The 15,465-nt window shown below is 40.8% G+C and overlaps 1 pseudogene; it reads left to right on the top strand.

Annotated features, from left to right (window-relative positions):
• The first annotated feature begins 2,640 nt into the window (after positions 1-2,640).
• Positions 2,641-3,678, top strand: LOC123055542 (probable WRKY transcription factor 34; annotated as a pseudogene).
• The last annotated feature ends 11,787 nt before the right edge of the window (positions 3,679-15,465 follow it).

Raw genomic sequence — 15,465 nt, 5'->3', positions numbered from 1 at the left:
AGTACTTTTTTTGTTGAATTTGGATAAGTTGATAATCATGCCTAGTTTACAAATGTCTCGGAAATGGGAATACGTCCTCTTTTACGTTTAAATGTATGTGAGGCTAGACATCCAGAAGCACATAAATTGTTGATATAAATTGTAACAGAATCTATCAGTAAAGTATATGGGAAATTTCAAAAATATAGTAATGACACATGTTTCGACATAAGTTCGATGTGGATCATTCAACCATGATTTTCCATGCTTCTCGCTGGACATGATGTTGCTCTAGACTTTACAAACAAGTGCCACACAAACAACAGTGCAGAGGGGGACAATTGTATGGTATTGGTCTAATCTTCCCGGAGGTTGCGATCTGTGTGGATGTGCCATATTGTGCGAGACTGGGTCATGTGGCGGTGTCATCTCCTGGTGGCTTTCCCTTTTTTTTCATCTTTCACAAGCAAACTTTTCTCGAAACCCAGGTGTGCTTTTTCAGTTTCATTTCAGTACGAAATCAGGGGCTAGTTAATGTTAAAAAAAATCAGGGGCTAGTAGTCCCTAACGTTTAAAGAAGCAATATTTGCTGGATTTTCGCCCCCCCCCCCCATCCCCCACCTCCTTTTGCGCTCTTTTGAGCCACAATGAGTAGATTCTAAATGTTTCAGGCAGGCTATCTTCCTTCTGTTGCAGGCTTTTATTTCTTTTTCTTGTGTTTTTGGACCTCAATTTCCGTGCATTACCATGTGTAACGTAATATGCCTTGTAGAGTCCAAAAAAGTGTAATAGGTATACTGTAGCGCAAGGAGATCAACTTATGAATCTAACCCAGACTACCATATTCGTTTGACGATTCATAGTTTAGCTTGGTGCGGATTCAGTACTAACATCGGGCAATTGCTTTTGTTAGAATTAAATGTGTATTTGTCTGCACACAAATAACCTAATTTAATTTCTCTTTGTATTTACATGGGATATAGTATAAAAGACTAGGTATGTACATTTAGCTTAAACTTAAACTTAAGACTTTTACTCTAATTATTATAGACCTTGTGCGGCTTTTTTCGCGATTGTCTTTTTCCTTCTTAATATATTGCACTTTTGGTACGCTAATTGCATAACTTTCTTTTTGTTGCGCACCCTTCATCGTCACACACATGTTCAATCAGGGTGCTCTATGTCTCGCCATCGTCCAATGATAGTTGACGAGTTCTCCATCCGGCGTCCCCTTGGCTGAGATTGTTGGCGTTGTCGTTGTCGAGTACTGAGTAGTTATAATGCTTGTAGTAGTGGTGGTGACAGAGCTTGTGTCGGTACTCCTCCGCCCCTCGATGACCCGCCAACCTGCCACTCATGCGCTTGACATGCAAGACTTATTTCTTGTCGCCGATAGTGTCATCATCTGACCAGCATAGCCACACACTTAGACTTACTCCAACTAAAGCTAGGGCAACCAGAGACTATAGAGACAACCCAGCCCGATGTTCCCCACACGTTGCTGGTAGATGCGAGGGGAATCAGCGGCCCTTAGGAGAAAACCCTAGCACCTTTTGTTTTCTTATCTGAGGCGGCGACCAGGAGATGTATGAAGTATGTAATTGACAAGTAATATTACGTTTCATCATTGCTTGGCTCCTACCGATCACCTCCAAAAGCTTATTTATAAGGCCATCTTACTCTACTATTCATTATGCATAAGGCTGGTCATAATGAGAGTATCATACTAGGTACTAGGCAATTTTGATGATGTGACACAAAATTAAATGAAGAAAGAGATGGTTGAGTATCATATCATAATATTGTATCATAATAAATGATATCCTACTATGTGTCATACATGACAATAAGTAAGGTCGTATATGTTACTAATATATGCATTATGAAGATATTATCATATACTAAGTTATGATACTACCCACTAGGGGCAGCCTAAGAGAAAGCTTTGCTACCGGGCGGCAGTATATGACAATGGTGTGGCAGCTTTATATAGTACCCACATGCAAAAACAAATGCTAGCTATAGCTAGGGTACTGCACGTGGAAAATGGAATCGCTAGGCCGCCGCCGGCTTAAAGCCCCCAGATTAAGTAAACCCTCCCGTGACCATTTGGTTTCCTCAACTGGTATATTGTACTCCATTTCTTTGGACTAGTCAAGGTTCATGGTATTCTGCCTATATACGATTTGGTTTTGAACTATCAAATAGTTTGAATTGCTTACTTTTCAGTTTTCACGTCGCTCTCCCGCTCGACATGTACGTCAGTCCCTGCTCAACACGCGTGCAATTTGAATATGACCGTACGTTAGGTGTACACCTATGGTACGTAAAACTCCATGTTGGTGGATTACATGCATTGCTTCGTGCATGCATGAACGAATAATTGCACATACAAACTTTTGAGTACGTGTTCATTCCGCGTATATGTCACTCTCCCGGTCAGTGCATGCAAGCACTTTCAAACAGCCAATTAAATAGCTTCAATCTGCATGCATGCATTAATGATTGCATGCAGATTAATTGGAGGTGGTCTTTGACTCTTTCTTATAGACGGACCTGCGGTCCTCCGCCCATAGCCAATGGCACGTACATATCGTTGTACATATTTAACTACATAAGGAGGGCACGCGCATATCTGCATATGCATTCTTGGGTAACAAGATGAAGAGCAGCAGCACGATTATTGTCAATGGCAGCTCCGAGATGGACGCGTTGCTCAGCCGGCAGCAAGAGCTTCTGGCGCAGCTCCGCGTGCTGATCCTGCCCGCGCTTCGCTACGTGGACGGCAGGTCGGCCGACCTCGCCATCGGCCTCTTCAACAATGTGAGCAACTGCGTCGCCGGCGTCATGTCCAGGCTCCAGGGGATTAGTACCCAAGCAGACACCTCGTCAACATTTACGTAATTTCGCCCAACGCTGGCGAGGGACAAGAAGAGAAGCCTATGATCAGCAACATTGGTCAGAAGAGAAGTTTGAACTTTTCGAATAAAATTCAAATTGGACCTATATCTCGCCAATCAATTGCCACTTATGTATGTATGTATGTATGTATGTATGTATGTATGTATGTATGTATGTATGCATCGTGTAGGAGAAACAACGACAGGCGATCATGATCACTTGTAACCGTTGTTCCACATTATGATGGCCATAATTGGAGAAAATATGGGCAGAAAAACATAAACGGGAGGGAACATGCTAGGTATCTATACTACTACATCACTAAGCAATTCATTCAATCATATCTTCACATTACTACTACCAAAACCAACATTCTAGTCCCCTTATTTGAGATGGTTCTCGTAAATCATCACATGTGATACTACATATGCACTTACACAGGACCGAATTGCTCACCTGCTACCAAACTTGTAATTAAGCAGGAGCTACTACAGATGCGCCTATACAGAACGGAATTGCTCAACAACCAAGAAAATTCAGCAACTGGATCAAAACGGATATCTTAACTATGAAGAGGAAGCTGCAAAGTACAATGTTGTGTACTACGGTCATCACACTTGCAGCGATCACAACACTACAAATGGCACGAAGAATGACCCTCATATTGACCTAATTCGAAATGAGAAAATGGTGGGATCAGTAACAGAATGTCACAAGTTCGACCAATGAGATGTGGACGTGCCGGCTCTAATAGAGGTGCTTGACAACCCTGAGCTTAATTGGAACATCATTTACTAGAGTATATTTTTGGTGGTGAATTTGGATAAGTTGATAATCATGCCTGGTTTACAAACATCTCGGAGATGGGCGGAAGTCCTTTTTACATTTAATTGTATGTGTGGTTAGACATGCAGAAGCCTATAATTTGTGTTGATATAAACTGTAACAAAATCTATCAATAAAGTTGATGGGCAATTTGTAAAGTATTGGTATGGCACATGTTTCAACAGTAAGTTCCATGTGGATCGTTCAGTAGTCATTGTAATTACAAGCTTCTCACTCGCCATGATGTTGCTCTAGACCTTAGAAAAAAGGGCCATAGAAACAACAATGTGGATGCGTACAACTGTGTGGTCTAATCTTCCCGGAGGTTGCGATCTGTGTGGATGTGCTGTGATGTGTGATGTTGGGGCCCTGTGGGGTTCAGGGCCGGCCCTGAGGGGGGGCAGGGGGGGCGGCCGCCTCGGGCCCCCACAAGCTAGGGGCCCCCATCCAGGTATGTAGGTACTAGTATAGCAGGGTACTAGGTAGGCCCATATGAGAAAAAAATAGACAAAGTAGAGGCCTTTCAGCCTTCACGCACAGCGGCACAGGCACAGGATCGCAAAGCCAAACGAGCAGCAGCGGCAGGATTAGCGGCACGTGCGCCCTGATTAGCGACCGCTTCCTTCATCGTTCGCGTAAAAAAAAATGATCTGCTATCCCTTCACGGCTTGACCTAAAAAAGGGCGATCATGATTTCCCAAGCTCCCAGCCCTAGGCCGCCGACAAGCCGTACTGAAGGTCTGCCGCCTGGCTCTTGCTAATTCCTAATTCTCTTCTCCTAATCTCCATCCGAATCACCGCTGATTTCAGTTCAGGGGCTCCATCGTCATGCTTGGTCAATTGCTCTCCGACTCTAGGCGCTGCAAACAGCACATGGACTGGCGCTATCACGCATTCAACGATCAGAATCAGGTATATTATATTTGCGATTTGCATTCCTTGATGTGTATGTTGTACCGTTCAATAATTGATGCAAAAATTACTTTTTTCAGAATTGTGTGTTAGTATGCCGCCAAGAAACAAGACGTATGCATCGGGTAGCAATAAAAGGAAGAGGAAGAAGGCCGCTAATAAATTGGTACAATCACAGAGTGTTGCACAAAATTTGCAGAAACATTATTTCTTGATGGTTCATCTGATGTTGAGGTATATGATCTTATTTTTGAATTGAAGATTATTAGATTCACTTTGCCGGATGGCATAATGTTTGCTACATAGATTTTTGGGCATGTCAGAGAAGTTGATTGTTATTCGAATATCTTCATTGCTTATCGGAACTTATTTGTTGTGTCTGTGACGATAGTATCGGCTGAAAGAAGTTCTCAAAGTTGAAATTGTGGAAGAATTATTTGAGGTCAACAATGACTTACGAGAGGTTAAATGGTTTGGGTACATTATGCATCAAGAAGAAATTATTGAATGAGATTGTCATCGACCCCATCATAAGTGACTTTGAATCGAGGAATGTTACAAGAAATTTTCAAGGTAATATGTATATTATTATTTGATACGCATACTGATTTTCAATGCATTGGAGTGTTATTAATAATTTTTCACATGTGCATATATATTCATTTTTATTACTATGACATGTTTACTAAGGGCCCCGAATTTTTGTTTCGCCCCGGGCCCCCAAAATCTCAGGACCGGCCCTGGTGGGGTTGTTATCTCCTGATGGCTATCCCTTTCTCGCCGTCCATGATTTTTTTCTTGGATCATAGTTGTGTTTATCAATTTCATTTCAGTATGAAATATGGGGCTAGTTGATGTTAAAAAAAATCCAGGGCTAGTAGCTCCTAACATTTGAAGAAACAATGCTTACCTGGTTTTCCGTTTTTCCTCTTTTGGGGACTTTTCAGCCGCAATTTGTTAATCATGTTACCCCCACCCCCTCCCCCCGAGCATGACAATCGGGAACTACTAACGACTAGATTTTAAATGTTTCAAGAAGCACATCTTCCTTCTACGTACTGTGGGCTTTTATTCCTTTTCTTCTTTTTGTACTTCAATTTTCGTACATTACCGTATGTAATGTAATACATTTCTCAGAGTCCAAACAAAATGTAACAGGTATTGTGGCATGAGGAGATCAACTTATTGACCTAACTCAAACTACCATATTCATTTCATGATTCATAGTTAACTTGGTGCAGATTCAGTACTAACATATTGTGCAATCACTTTTGCTATCTAGCTTTTAATTAAATGTGTATTTTTACATAGTATACAAAAAAATTGGTATGTACATTTATCTTAAACATAAACTTAAGATTCAGATTATTATAGATATTGTGTGAATTTTATTTCGTGGTTGTATGTTTTTCTTAGTATTGCACTTGCACCTTTTGTTACACTAAAATCGCATATATTTTGTTGTGTGCAGCTGACCAGATCTAAAATGGCTTTGCCCATTCTTAATCACCTGAGAAATAGTTAAATCCTAGTCATATATGTAATCGCTCGATCTAGAACATCAAGATCTGTGTTGGAGTTAAGCTTACTCATTGTTTCTTGTCTATGTTTTTCTTAGGATCTCTTGTCTATGTAAGAGGGTCAGCAGGTTTGTTTGTTGGCCCAGGAGTTGTTGTTGTATATTATTTGTCTCCCATATATTTTTGGTAGAACAAGGGAGTGGGCTTTGTATGTTTGTTGTTCAAGTCTGGATTGGAAATGTATTTCTGGCTATAGTGCCTTTTCTACGGGCCTCTTTTTCGAGTGGTTCTAATTTTATGTCTTGAGTTCTTTTCGTATGTTTTAGAATTTCTCCTTTTTAATTTTATTTGCTTTCTAGCAACAAGAGGCAATACAAATGACCATGTTTACCTAAAGTGGCAGTGCTTGGAAGATCCTGATTAAGCAGATTTGCTTTTGATATTAGATGTGTTTATCTGGCTGTGTGGCCAATGATCTTCATCCTTCATTCCTGCGTATGTGCACAATACATTGTTGTATTGTTCATCTATCTATCTATCTATCTATATCTATCTATCTATCTATCTATCTATCTATCTATCTATCTATCTATCTATCTATACCTCTATACCTATACCTACCTATACTAATTACAGACTCCCAACAAATTACCACGTTAATCAGAAATTAGGAGCCGTTAATCTGGTGGGACCAATGAGTTATTACGGTGTAGATCCACACGCACCAATATACATCACGGCTGAAGTTTTGATCAATTGTGAAAAAAATTATAGCTTCAAGGCCCACAATCATTCGTTTGATACAAAAAATAAAATACAGCAGACATCCTAATCCACCGTTTGTTCCTTCTCTAATCAATGCAATCTCAGTTCAAAAAAATGCAATTTCTATCTCTTCCTTCAAAAAAAGCAATCTCTATCTCTTCTGAAGAAAAAACAATCTTAAACTACATCCTTTTTTTGCAGAAAAATCACAATATACACCTGATCTACTCCACGGTCTCTTCCTCTTTGGTTCTCCACGGTACTTCCTCCCAATTTCATGGACTCTTCCTATTTTCCATCTTCGCACTCTCCACACATGGAAAAGAAATCCATCAATGGCTTCTTCCTCTTCACCATGATCTCTCTCTCTCTCTCTCTCCCCGCCAATGAAAAACATGCGTAGCCTCTCCCAAACTGAACAAAGTAAGTTGGGCATTGATTCGGTGTGCTCAAGGAGATTATCAGATCAAACAAATTCCTCATCCGTATCAGCAGGTTCGATTTTTGCCAGTTTACACTTCAATCTGCTGTTACTTTTTGTTTGAATTTGGATCTCTCCCCGACATCTCTTCTTGATGTCTCCAGGTCATGCTGTTGTTGACTTACATCTAGATTGTTGCTGCCATGGGCAGCAGTTCCTTCTCGGCCTGTTCTCTCTCCTACACTGTATTCACGTACATGGCATTGCGTTTCCAGACAGAAGGGTTGAACAGACGTTAATTCTAGAGGTTAGAAAGTTTCTCTCTATCCGATTGATCTTTGGGATTGGAGGACACACTTGGTTTCTCACTTCCTCTTAAGAAGAAAATAATTAATAAGCTTCTCCTCGACGATCTACCATGGAGCATTAAAAAAGAAGATGATCTACCATGGAGGAAATTCTATCAGGAAGCCGTGCAATCTCAGAATTCTGTCCTTCATATATAGGTTTGTGTCACAACTGCAAGGAGAAGAAGCCACCTCTGCCTGTACGTGGCGAGTGGCCCCATGGGTCAATTTCCTACTCAGCTGCTGCGGACGGCGGCCAATGTTTGTGTCATCTCTTCTCTTTCCGTGGTACATTATCCCTGGTCATCGACGAATGAGTCTTGCAAGCATCTACTAACGTATTCATCCCCTCACGTACGTACTGAGCAGTTTATTCTCTAGGCCTACAAATAAACTAATTACGAATGTGCTGTTAATAGCTGGTGGCGCCTTAGTTCCATAGGCACATGACACAGATATATCTAGATTATAATCTGGGACGTGTGTACCCTATAGGTGCAGATGCCAAAAGTATGAACTGACTTTCCAAAAATCTAGGCTACTCTTATTGGAAAAAGATAATCCAATTTGAGTTACGTGCAATAATGCCTCTTAAGGATTGGTTGGCAGTCAGGCCACGAAGAGCTGCAGGGAGAAAGTATTATTGGGAAGGGTGGTGGCAAGGGCGCCCGGGATGTACTGGTAGGCTGTTGGATGTGTAGTTTTTACTGTTACAGAGAGCTGCACCGTGTTGTATTCTAGATGCCTTTCCTTGCAAAACATTGGTCCACACTAATAAATTTTTTTGTAATCACGTGACTGAAAGTTTGGTCAATCTGATCAGAATAGACTATGTGCTATATTGAGATTGGAATTGGCGTAAATACTGATCAGCAGCATGGATGTATACCATATTTTGTTCATTTTTTCACGTGCTGTGTCTATTGTGTTCATATGCAGCTTTTTTTCCAACTGTAGACATGGGCGAGTTTTATCGAGTTCCGATGGATTGGTTAGTTTCTCTTATCATAAGTGCTGATTTTGTTTGTTAATTTACCACATGCAAGTTCACTCGAGACAATATTTATGACATCAGTCTCATACATAAAGCATGATTGCCAAGAATCAGCAACAGATCACTCAGAGTAATATTGATCTAGCTTCTGTCACACGGAAAACAAAAATTCAACCAACGGGCTGGATCGTCAGCTTACGTGGCGCATGACAGTTCACCAGCGGCACTGAGAATCTCCATCGATTGCTCTTCTACTTCTCATCATATGGTAGATGGAGTGTGCCGTCAGCATGCAACAAGGCCTCTCGCTGCTAGTACCAATAACTTGCCTGCAAATATTTTCTTTCCAATCTAATTATTTATGTTCTTGAATGATGGCTTTTGAGTATAGTATGTATGCCATTTAAAATTAAAATTAAAATTAATAGCATGTATGCCCACGGATATCAATAATGACAAGTTCTCGGCCCATTGCCCGCATTGCCTCTTCTCATCACGATGTACACCATCAGCCAGCATGCAACCACACATGCATAAGATATCACACATGAAAATCATGAAGTATGTGGTTAATTATGTTGGACAAATGGTACTCAAAATATTAATTTATTATTTTGATATTGTTCATGGAAGTAGTAGCACCTTTTAATAATTTAATTGGATCATGATGTCAGATAGTTTTGTATTACGAGAAGCAGTGCATTGAGACATAATTAGTCGTAGATGTATTTTATTTTGTATTTCATTATGTTGATCTAAACATGATCTGATAAATGAAACTCATTTTAGTTTGACATTTGTAGTGCAAGATAGCACAATTACGCATTCTGTGCAGTATGTTTCACAAATTTATCAAACATAGTATATCCCAAGTTGGACATGCGAAATGCATGCTAGTACAAACTTGATGTCTACCTAAGTTACATAAAATGAATAAGTAATAATTAGTTATGATGATACGACAAATTTGTGTGAGAATAACCTTCTATTCCATAGTTACTTGCATCCACATATATTATAATGATAAGATTTTAATAGTATGTCTGTCATATGCAATAATAGAATTCAAGGTATTTTATCATCCAATTTTCATCAACGTGTTTGTTGCTTCCTCACTGTTCCTTCATTAATTCATTTTTCACAATGTATAGTTCACAGTCGAAGGGAATTTATCAAGATTAACGCAGCTACAACTCATAGCATGGTATGCAATTCAATATTCTTACAAAGTCCATATCATTTAACTGCATAATTTCTTGAAAGGAATTCTCTTGCAGTTAATTTCATTTTATAGATAATACCTAGATGGAAACACGAATAGGATGAAAGTTCTCACATATCTATCGTCTAGGGGACAGGGTACAATGAGCTTTCAAACTTCACACTTTAAGCCAACTCTGAAAAGAAAGAAAGAAACCTACTTTAAAATTTTGTAATAATTATTCATTCTATGTAGTGTATAGGCATGCAATCCCTACATAACTAGGATAAAATTCGGACTAAAATAGTACGACTAACACTAAAATAAAATTAAATGTATATGTTTGTTTAAATATATTAATACCAAAATTTAAAATTTAAAATTATAATTATCTATATATTGTATTGGCATGCAATCCCTACATATGTAGGATAAGATATGGACTAAAATGGTATAGTATGAATAACACGGAAATGAAATTAAATGTATATGTTCGTTTGACCTATATTAATACCAAATTTCAAATTATAAATGGTTTCATGCGTGTTGGACGATAAACAAGATCCAAAATCTACAAAGTTGCAGTTAAAAATATATATTATTCAAGAAAAAACTAGCCCGTGCGGATGCACGGGTTTGCGACTAGATCAACATTACTAGATCTATCATAAAATATGTTTGCACGGTGTATTTTGTTGATATGAAGGTGCTGATTATTCCTCCTAGAACCTGGTCAAACTCAGAAAACTTTTACTATAATAAAACATATAGTAATTTAGAATGAAGGGGGTAATATGCTTATTGATTTGTTGGATTTTTAGGTTTTGTTCTCAGTGGTCATTCATATGTTTCCTATCCATCAGTTTGGTTCTGTTGAAAAATAAGTAGTAATCGGGTCCAATCCCTGCATTTTTTTATTGTACATAGTTTTAGTTATCAAATTTGTTATTTTGCATACGACCTATTCCTCAATTGTCCTTTAGATGTGTTGATCTCATGCTTATATTGATGCAAGTTTTGTTTATTATTTACAGGGGCTTCTGTGCCAGGACACAACAGGTCACTAAAACTTTTCCTAGTTTTTCTGTAATTGTTCATTTTTAAAATTTTAATCTCGACTTAAGTAAACCTTATGTTTTTGTTATGAAACATGATTCCTCGTTGGTGTAAATTTAAATTATGCACTGCCAATGTAATTTTTTTTAAGGGCCACAATATCTTTACAGAGGAGTTTCATATTTTGAATACCATAGTTGCAGAAATATTGTGAGTGCAACTGGATAACAGTTTTTTTGTTGTCATCAATTTTATCTTTGTTTATTAACGTTTTCATGACGTGCTGCTCATGGCCGCTGCTCCATTTTATTCTGTTTTTCAAAAATATCAAATCCATTTGGATTTTTCGCTTAGAATATACATCGCGAGTTGCACATCGGCCGGCCGCGTGCAACAAATGGGTGGGATGATAGTTGCATTGTTTTTCCAAAATATCATCCCTAGTTGCACATCCACTGACTGCGTGCAAATAAGTGTGGGGGTAGTTGTGTTTTTAAATACAACCAACATATGCCAATCCACTTATTGCGTGCCACCAAGGTTGGGGAATAGCTGCATTTTGTTTTTCCTTAAAAAATGCATGTCAGTTGCATGTCCGTGGTAGGTGTACTAGTGCACAGGTTGAGGACTAGTGTACAAAATTTGTATAAACTCGATATTTGACAATGCACTAATTGTAGATTACACATACATCGATCTTATACATACATACTTTTTAAGGAAGAAAAACATACACCCTCCAAAAAGAAAAACACAAAATACATTTCTTTGACCCAAAGCAGTTGGTCTGGTGGATAGGGTTCTCGGTATAACTTTTTACGTACCTTCCCTTTAAAATTATTTTTATTGCACTTATACTGGAGCATGCACAACCGTAATCCTGGATGCATGTATGTAGAGTTGTAGACCATCATGCTTCATGCACTAGATGAAGTTGTGATAAACACAAGTACCCGGAGCCGTTGTTGCAGATAACGATCGAGAACCTCGTGTTCGTCTTGATATGCCAGATGATAGCATGACCCACAGAAAACCCATATCTAGTCTTGGATGCCCTGGTCCCCTGCCCAATGTGTAAGCAACTAGTAGTTGCGCAGCACGAGTCACAGGCATAAGCACCTAGTACTAGTCTTGGATGCTCTTGTCCCCTTCCCAATGACACCGCCTTCTCATCGTCGGCTCACGGGCAGCAGTTGCTGTAAGGGAACGCGACAGAAAACGAAAATTTTCGGTATAGCGAGCACCCCCAGGACCACTATGGAGACTGCATACAAGGTTTGATCTGATCCGTACCGACTCGAAGCGCAGCGGAAGAAGAGTCGGTGTAGATCGTTGGTGCAGATCCCCGCAGCTAGGATTTACAACCTCCCAACCGCGAGGATGTACTCCCTCTCCGGACAGCCCTTCGGGAGGCGGTCGGACAGTCCCCCGGACAATGTCGCGGACAGCCCTTCGGGAGGACCCTCGAAACTCGGACGGAGACTCGGACAGCCCTTCGGGAGGACACTCAAACAGCCCCTCGGGCAAAAGATCGAAACTACAATCTCTCTACGGGGTTGCACACATACGGTGTCAGCTATCCGGCAGGGCTTCGCCGTCCAGAACTAGTTCCTGCCGGAACCCAGACAGCCTTATGGCTCTACGAAACTCTTTTCGTGGGAGGGAGAGAAGAAGCCAGATAATGCATGGCATGTGTATGAGAGCAAGGGATGAGCTTTGGGCTGCCCACTCTTCCTCTATTTATAGGAAAGCCAAGGGGTAGGGATGGCTCACAAAAACCCAAAATGCCCATGCAAATGTCACACATGAAGGGCATAATGGGGAGGAAGTGGAGCTCCATGGAGCCCCACACATGTGGCCGGCCAACCCCCTTGGGGGGCCCCCACGAGGAGCATGCTTGGCTCCCAAGCCCTTCTAGAAGCCTTTTGGAAATATCCCAAAAGGTGACTCACCATAAAATATCCAAAAAGCACTTTCACTATTCACGATGACATTTTTCAGCGTCCGTTCGAACTGAAAATATTTATGTGGGCTTAGAACATTTCCAGTACCCACCATAATAATTTTCAACGCATTCCGAAACAATTCCGGTTTTAGTGATTTTCATCTGCGAAATGCATCTGAAGTGGCTCCGGCAGCTCCAGAACATTTCCGGTTTTTATCTCAGAAAATTCCAAAAAGCTTCCAGAATGATTCTGGCACCCTCCAAGAATTATCAGGCATTTGCCGAAAGCAATCTGACTTAATGGTATATCCCGAAACAACTTTTCGGTACCATCGAAACTTATCCGATGACCTCTCTCTGCGGTATGATTCCGCTGTCCGAAACCTTTCCGGTGTCCGAAACTTTTTCGGTGATTTTCTCTCATACTCCCTGTCTAGTATTCAGCAGATAGATGACCCTTCAGCGTGTGACCCTATAGGTTCGGTGAAGTATAGACATGACCCGGAACCCCTTCCGATCAATGATCAACATCGGAGCCGTGGACACCCATATTGACCCCTATACCCACACGAATGAATATTCGAGTGAACCTCCAGTTGTAGTGAGCTATTCCTATTGCTTCACGATATGTCACAAACACCCGAGGTGAGATTTATTGCATCCCCGTGGACGAACAATTTGTCCACCATGCAAGTTACCTCGTTACTGGTTCTGTTCTCTTTTCTCGTTTCCGTGTTCCGGCATCCCAGTGATCAAATCACAAGGTGTCTGGCCAGACGATTATGGATACCGTAACAGCGAGAGGGCCCGAGAATATTTCTCCATCGTCGGAGGAGCAAATCCCAATCTTGAGCTATCTCGTTACTTGCCATACTTTTCCGTGAACCCGTAAGCCGCCGTAATAGCCACCCAGTTACGGATGACGTTTAACAAACCCCAAAGTTCACAAAGCAAGTACGAAGGAACTCGATACTCTCATGGTCTAAGGAATTATGCAAACATTAACTATCTCTGTGTTATTAACCATAAACTTGTGACGAAAAGAATCTCATAGCATAACATCAATTTGGGTCGATTCAACACAAGTGTTCTACCAACATCGCGCCCTCAGAATTGCCAGCATAGACATGCCCATGATCAGGAAAACATGATCATCATGCAATACATGAGCCAGTCTTAGAGGCAAGACTAGGAATACATTTTACCGTTTAGTATACCACACGTGCACATGAGTTTCCCTCCGAGCCTCGTGGATATTGCAGACTCGGGAATCATTGCAGTTATAGCATGGAAGCTAAACATTCATTACAAACTTTGGAGATACAAAATAACTGTTATTACTGCCTCTAGGGCATATCTCCTACAGACTCCCACTTGCACTAGAGTCATAATCCAGTTACATGGCTTCCCTAACACCAATGGCTATCCGGTGCTGCTCATGCTTTGCTCGGGGTAGAGGCTTTGTCATCGGGTCTGACACGTTCAGATCCGTGTGAACTTTGCGTACTTTCACTAAACCCTCTTCGACATGATGTCGAATGAGTTTATATTTGCGTTGAATATGTCTTGTCTTATGGTGCGAACTTGGCTCCCTTGCCTGCGCCACGACGCCACTATTATCACAATAGATTTCCACCGGGTCCAGAGCACTTGGAACCACACCAAGGTCTTCAAGAAATTGCTTGATCCATACCGCCTCCTTGGAGGCTTCTGAAGCGGCAACATACTCCGCCTCCGTCGTAGAATCCGCCACAGTCTTTTGTTTGGAACTTTTCCAATCACTGCGCCGCCGTTCAATATGAAAACATAGCCTGATTGAGATTTGAAGTCATCTGGGTCAGTCATGAAGCCTGCATCAGTGTAACCACTTACAATGAGCTCTTCATCACCTCCGTACACAAGGCGTAAATCCTTGGTCCTTCTGAGGTACTTAAGAATACCCTTGACTGCGGCCCAGTGTTCCAACCCTGGATCACTTTGGTACCGGCTGCTAACACTTAGCGCATAGGAAACATCTGGTCTTGTACATAGCATGACATACATAATAGAACCAACTGCCGAGGCATATGGAACATCATTCATTTGTACTCGCTCATCCAGAGTCCGAGGACTCTGATTTTTGCAAAGCACTGTGCCAGGTGACATGGGGAGTAGGCCTTTCTTGGAGTTCTCCATGTTGAACCTTTTCAACACCTTGTCAATGTACGTGCTTTGGCTAAGCGCTATCAGGCGTTCTGATCTATCTCTATAGATTCTGATGCCCAATACATATGCCGCTTCGCCTAAGTCTTTCATTAAAAAACTTTTCTTCAATGAGTCTTTTATTTCGCTAAGAAAAGTCACGTCATTTCCAATCAATAATATGTCATCCACATACAAGATTAGAAATGCTTTTGCGCTCCCACTAAACTTCTTGTAAACACAAGATTCTTCGTCATTCCTGATGAAGCGAAATTCTTTGACCACTTCATCAAAACGAATGTTCCAGCTCCTTGACGCTTGCTTCAGACCATAAATGGATTTCTGAAGTTTGCATACCTTTCCAGCATCCTTATGAACGACAAAACCTTCTGGCTGTATCATGTATACATCCTCTTTG

This window comes from Triticum aestivum, chromosome 2D, assembly GCF_018294505.1.
Source record: "Triticum aestivum cultivar Chinese Spring chromosome 2D, IWGSC CS RefSeq v2.1, whole genome shotgun sequence".
NCBI lineage: Eukaryota > Viridiplantae > Streptophyta > Magnoliopsida > Poales > Poaceae > Triticum > Triticum aestivum.
This window is presented reverse-complemented; position numbering and strand designations above follow the sequence as displayed.